At 36.4% G+C, this 6,000-nt stretch overlaps 1 long non-coding RNA gene across 4 annotated transcripts in view; it reads right to left on the bottom strand.

The window, feature by feature from the left end:
• Nucleotides 1-1,307: 1,307 nt before the first annotated feature.
• The window catches only part of LOC109278902 (uncharacterized), a 199,571-nt gene continuing 194,878 nt past the window's right edge, over nucleotides 1,308-6,000 (bottom strand). For all 4 annotated transcript variants that reach the window (XR_008423920.1, XR_008423922.1, XR_008423921.1 and 1 more), the window contains one exon: nucleotides 1,308-1,430. This is a non-coding gene — a long non-coding RNA (uncharacterized LOC109278902). The remainder of the gene's footprint in view (nucleotides 1,431-6,000) is intronic.

Below are 6,000 nucleotides of genomic sequence, written 5' to 3'. Positions count from 1 at the left end.
CTGCTTGCACTCTTTCTGTCTCTCGAAAATAAATAAATAAACTTAACCAAAAGAATTTTTTTTTAAAAAATTAAAAATAAAATCAAACTGGCCTCTCTTTTTCTGCATAAGAGAAGATGAGTCTTTCATGACACGGTTGACAGCGTGAAGCGTGGTGCATGTAGAAAAAAGAGCACCACGATAAACATTCACAATACCGTTACCACTCTGTTGATCAGCTTGTAAGCTAATTTGAAGGGTAAAATGTGGGTCTGGGATTTATGCCTTGTATAAAAAATAATCAACTTTCATTATTTCTGTGAGTCATAGCATTTTAATTTTTTCTAATTAGATGTGATTACTATTCTTCCTCACAGCAGGATGGCAAAGAAGCGTAAAAAACACAAGGCGCCACATACATAAGGGGGAAAATGACACAAAGGAAAACTAAGGACGTCGTTAGTAAATAAGAGAGCTTTTTTGTTCTCAGGTGGCAGTGGCCATTCCCTTGGTGGGAAAAATGGACACTGTGACAAAGCATGGTGGGTAATTATTCTCTTTTTAAAATATTCTTTTGCAACATGTGGATCAAGGTCCAAGGACAGAAATCATTTCCAAGTGGAGAACAAAATAATGTCAGAGTTCACACATTTTGATTAGGGTTATTCAGCTGATCAGAATAAATTGTCTTCTAAATATTACGAATCATGTAGTTTTTCACCAAATAGTCTTCTCTTTCTTCTATCTGTACCTTCTGGTAAATGGAAACCAGACCATTCTATAGAAATCAAAGAAGACACCTTCCAAATCCAAAAGAATCAAAGATGTGAAGTTCTTTTTTTTTTTTTTTTGAATCAATCAAATAAAAGGTATTTAATATCTTTTAAATGCCCAGCCTAATTTTGTTTTTTTTTGTTTTTATTTATTTTTTAATATATGAAATTTACTGTCAAATTGGTTTCCATACAACACCCAGTGCTCATCCCAAAAGGTGCCCTCCTCAATACCCATCACCCACCCTGCCCTCCCTCCCACCCTGCCCTCCCTCCCACCCCCCATCAACCCTCAGTTTGTTCTCAGTTTTTAACAGTCTCTTATGCTTTGGCTCTCTCCCACTCTAACCTCTTTTTTTTTTTTTTTTTTTTTTTTCCTTCCCCTCCCCCATGGGTTTCTGTTATGTTTCTCAGGATCCACATAAGAGTGAAACCATATGGTATCTGTCTTTCTCTGTATGGCTTATTTAAAGATGTGAAGTTCTAACTGCAACATTGAGAAATGTTCCCCTAAAGATCCATCACAGAAGCAAAAGGTACATGAAAGATTCCTGATGCCCTCATTCTTCATTTAATGATGTGTTTTATCAAAATTATTTATTCACATAGAGAAATTCTTTACATATATGTTCTTTTGCGGGTGAGTTCGTCAAGGAGTACTTTCTTCCCATGTAGGTTCTGCAAAATCAGTTGTGAAAGTAGGTTAATTGGTAAAATTAGGTTCAGACAACACAAACGTAAGGAGTTATTTCACAATTGCACAGTCTGCTTGTCATACAAATCATACAATTCTTTTGTGGAAAATGATCTGTTTTGATACCCGGATTAACTACTTAAGCTGTCTACACTGATCAAATCAACTGGAAAACGTTCATTTTAATTCTCTTCTTCCCTTTATGTTCTGCAGAGAACAGAAAAAGTCAATAAACCAAAATAGTTACGTTTTACTAATTAATTTTATAAAGATTCACCTTTTAAGTGCTGTTTTATGCGGTTCAATCTGCATGACATGAAATTGGAAATTTTATACGAATATATTTCACAACATAAGAGAATAATCCCCCAGGTCATTATTTTATTCCCAAATTTATGGCTCCCAAACCCAGATAAATCCTGGACAGGCAACAAAGATTACCCAGATTACCAAAGTTTTCCTAATTGGCAATTCATAACTTCCAGCTGCTCTGAACAAAACCTATCACCCATTGAAATGTTGACATTTTCTGCCTCATTAAAATCTTCTGCAATATTCTGTGTGAATAGATTGTTCAATTAGCCATTATTTCTGAAGATATACAGAGAGGTGATAAATGATTAGGACGCCAAATACAATTTGTGGTGTCAAAGCAAGCCTATTTTTACTGTATCCAGTATATTCATTATTAGACCACATTGGACTCAGATCATGATGGTCAGGTAGAGTTTGTTATCCCATGGAACACATTACATTTTGTACCTTAAAATGGAATTTTGTTATGGTTTTGGCTTTCCTTCCCATGAAATCATCATTCTTCTCTTTTACATATTTTCACAATTACTAAAGAATTTTAAGCATTTTTTTTCCAAGTAAGCTTTAGGCCCAACATGGGGCCTGCACTCACAACCCAACATCAAGAGTCTCATGCTTTCCTGACTGAGCCAGCCAGTCTCCCCCATGTTAAGGATCTTCTATAACCAAATTAGCAGATCTTCTTACAAATCCCTTGATAAAATTTTAGTGAGTTCAATATAATTTACTTTTATGTTGGGCAAAATCTGTACAATAATGGGTGACTGCATTTTTTGTGCACCCACCATATGGATCTCATCACTGTAGAGATAGATGTGCATAAAAGATAAAGATCACTAATTAGTAATTTCTGGATTTGGGGTCTATGCTGTAAAATGTAAGAGAGAATTTCCCAGAATAAAAAAAAGGAATTATACTTAGTGGGAGTCTGACTCACACAACTCCAACCCGTTTTTTATCCATTAAAAAAAATATATTTCATTATATATCAAAATTAATAAAATCAACATGGGCCCCGTGGCTCAGTCGGCTAGGCATCCGACTTCGGCTCAGGTCACGATCTCACGGTCCGTGGGTTGGAGCCCCGCATCTGGCTCTGGGCTGATGGCTCAGAGCCTGGAGCCTGCTTCAGATTCTGTGTCTCCCTCTCTCTCTGCCCCTCCCGCATTCATGCTCTGTCTCTCTCTGTCTCAAAAATAAATAAATGTTAAAAAATTTAAAAAAATAAAATAAAATCAACATAAAAATACATTTTGTAGAGAAGTATCTGTTTTCAGCTACCATAAAGTCACAGCCCTTGGCATGATGGTACCTATGATACAAGGGTAAAATATGTCCACAATATTTAAGGTTTGTATAGGTAGGGTTTTTTTTTTTTTCTGATGACTAAAATACTACAATTGTTATACAGTCAGAGAGCGCATTAAGCCATAATATATTCCATATTTACATAGTATGTTTAGGGGTTCTAAGGATTTCTGACAGGGAGATTATTCCACATTTGCTAATGTTTTACTTTACTAACTTCCAATCTTATTTAAGAGCAACAAATAACTACAATAATTTTTGTAGTGATATGTATTTGTCACTTCTATTTTTTTTCTACCAAATTCTTGGAGTTCCTTTAACCCATCCCCTTGGGGAGGGGTTAATGTAGGACTCTAAGGAAACAACATGGATGATATTACAATAAAAAGAATATGAAAATCTAAAATACTGGGTTCAGGTGGTCTTTTCTTGAGTCTGGTTCTACTAATAAAGTCAAATAAGTCATAAAGATTCACCTTTCCTCAACATTTTCTTCATGGTATGTAACAGGAACATAATAATATTTCTTACAGGGGTGCCTAGGTGGCTCAGTTGGTTAAGCATCCAACTTCAGCTCAGGTCATGATCTCACAGTTCATGGGTTCCAGCCCCGCATGGAGCTGCCAGCTCAGAGCCTGGAGCCTGCTTCAGATTCTGTGTGTGTCTCTCTCTCTCACTCTGCCCCTCCCCTGCTTGTGTGCGTGCTCTTTCAAAACTAAATAAGCATTTCTAATAAAATAAAATTAAAAAATAATATTTCTTACAACGCAATACAAATATAATTCTATTGACATGTAAAAATAAATTTTTGCTGATACTTTTAGATGAAATCCATCTATTCCAGACAGAAGAGTATTTGTGCTTTACTCCATTCTAATGGCAACCAGTGTATTGTAACGGCATTTGGACATACTCGGATATTTAAAGGTGAGGCTAATTTTCATACGTGGCTTTAGAAAACCATTTCTTCATAACTTTCAGTACCAGATCACCTTCCACATGTTTTTATTACCTATGTTTAAGATCTAAGGTCATGACTATCAGAGCCAGTGCCTGGTTGCTATATTGTGCTTCCTTGATAGTTCATCTACAAATAACCCACCTTTCTCCTTTCTACGGGTCTGTACTGTAAGGCAATGCAGCATAGAGTGTATTGAACTCCATGGTACAACAGACTGCTCCACAAAGCCAAACGCTGAGTTCTCCTTATAAGGAAGTTCTCTTCCTGAACATTCCCTTTGCTATTAAACCTGGAAGTCCCAACCTCCGGTGCAGACGCTGATTAGCTTGCACAGAGTTATACTTTGGATTCAGGTAGCCATAATTTGGGAGGCCATCCCTGCTCTACCAATGTCTCATCTGGCATCTTCAAAACTTTACAGCTTTATTGAGGTATAATGGACACATAAAACACTGCATATATTTAAAGACCATAATTTGATTAGTTTTGACATACGTATACACTCGTGAGATCATCACCACCCTTATGATGAACATTGTCTATCATACCCACAGTTTCTTTGAGCCCCTTTTCTATCAGTCTTTACTGCCCTTCCACGACTCCCCCCAACCCCACCCCAGGCAACCAATGATCTGCTTTACATCACATGGACTAATTTTCATTCTCTAAAATTATATATAAGTGGAATCATATGATACGTAATCATTTTTGTAGGTAGGCACTTAGCTTCTTTCACACAGCATAATTATTTAGAGACTCATTTATAATGTTGTTTATTTTAAAAGTTCACTGTTTTGGGGGTGCCTGGGTGGCTCAGTCATTTAAGCAACTGACTCTTGATTTCAGCTCAAGGCATGATCTCTGCGTTCGTGAGACTGAGCCCAGAGTCAGGCTCTGCCCTGACAGAGTGGAGCGTGCTCAAGATTCTCTCTTCCTCTCTCTCTGAGCTACCCCCAACCCCTACTCAGTCGTATGCTCTCTCTCTCTCTCTCTCAAAATTAATAAGCATTTTTTAACTGTTGAAAAAAATAAAACTTCACTCTTTTTAAATCATTGATTATTTTTCCATCATATGGATATACCACAAGGCATTTATCCATTTACCTCCTGATGGGTATATGGGTTGTTTCCAGTTTTTAGCTATTAAAAATTAAAGCTGCAGGGCGCCTGGGTGACTCAGTCAGTTAAGCGTCCAACTCTTGGTTTCAGCTCAGGTCACAAACTCATGGTTAATGGGTTTGAGCCTTGCATCAGGCAACATGCTGTTGGTACAGAGCCTGCGTGGGATTCTCTCTCTCCCTGTCTCTCTGCCCCTTCCCCGCTCTCTCTCTCTCTCTCTCTCTGTCCCTCTCCCAAAAATAAATAAATAAACTTAAATTTTAAAAAAATTACACTTCCTATGAACATTTATGCAAATCTTCATGCAGTCAAATGTTTTCATTTCTCTTGGATAAATGCTTAGGAGTAGAATATCTGTGTCATCTAGTAGGTATGCTTTTTGCTTTTCAAGAAATTGGCAAACTTTTTTCCAAAATGGTTCACCATTTACATCCCCATCTGGGTGTATGAGAATTTCAGTTCTTTCGGGTCATTACCCACTCTTAAAATAGTGTTTTAATATTAGGGATTCTAGAAGCTTTATATGAACAACTCTTTGGGGTTTTAATTTACATTTCCATAAAGAACTCTGAATATTGAGCAACCTATAAAGTATTAATATGATATCCATATATCTTCTTCAGTAAAGTAGTCAAATCTTTTAGCGATTTTTAAATTAGGTTTTTGTCATATTAATTTTGAATTGTAAGTGTTCTCTACATAGCCTAAATGTAAGCCCTTGGTCAAATACCTATTTTAAAAACATTTTTCCCAATGACTTGTCTTTTTATTTCTGTAAAAGTGTCCTATAAAGAACAAATGTTTTAGTTTCAGTGAAGTTCTATTTAATCAGTTTTTTCTACAGTTCATGC

Source organism: Panthera pardus, unplaced genomic scaffold (assembly GCF_024362965.1).
Source record: "Panthera pardus isolate Hobbes unplaced genomic scaffold, ASM2436296v1 HiC_scaffold_2, whole genome shotgun sequence".
Taxonomy (NCBI): domain Eukaryota; kingdom Metazoa; phylum Chordata; class Mammalia; order Carnivora; family Felidae; genus Panthera; species Panthera pardus.
This window is presented reverse-complemented; position numbering and strand designations above follow the sequence as displayed.